Source organism: Podarcis liolepis (assembly GCF_965112155.1).
Source record: "Podarcis liolepis genome assembly, chromosome: 10".
In the NCBI taxonomy this organism is placed as follows: Eukaryota; Metazoa; Chordata; class Lepidosauria; order Squamata; family Lacertidae; genus Podarcis; species Podarcis liolepis.
The window spans coordinates 29872179-29872879 of record NC_139562.1 but is presented as its reverse complement, the minus strand read 5'-3'; positions in this window follow the sequence as shown (position 1 = coordinate 29872879).

The window sequence follows — 701 nt, the reverse complement described above, 5'->3', positions numbered from 1 at the left end:
AATGAGTGTGGAGGAGTATGACACACAACCACAGAGCCTCTTGAAAGTGCTGGAACCATGTGGGCAGTCACACACACACGCGCGCGCGCGCGCGCGCACACACACACACACACACACACACACACACACACCCTAAACTAGGAAACTGAGGGGGAATTTAAAACAGTTCCCAATTTTAAATGGGGGTCAAGGAACCCTTACCAAGCTCCAAAAAGGAGCCATTAAACTGTCAATGTGTATGTACTCTTTACAATGTCATAACTAGATGTTCCTGCACCTGGGATAGACTTTTAAAAAATGAAGAAGGGGAAACACATGGTTTTTATAAGTAAAACTGTCAATTCTAGAATTCTTATCTATTCTGTCCCACATGTTAGAACCCAGGATCATCCAGTGAATTCTGGGTTGTAAAAGATTCAGAACAAACGCTCATTGGATGAGCAGGCATTAAAATGCCAAATTTGTTTCAGTGTAAGTGTCCTGAATCCCTGGCCTACCTGGCGACAAGTTAATATTGCCAGTTGCCAATAAAGTCCAACACAATGGTTTTTGACGTCAAAAGAGGAAGCCTCTCACAAGCATGGGAGTTGCTAAAAAGGGAGTTGTAAGGGAAAGTGAAATGGGTCAAATCTCTGCTTGGGGGTTATTCAGAACCACAATAATAGAAGCTCACCTAAGAATTTATACCACAAATCAGAAAA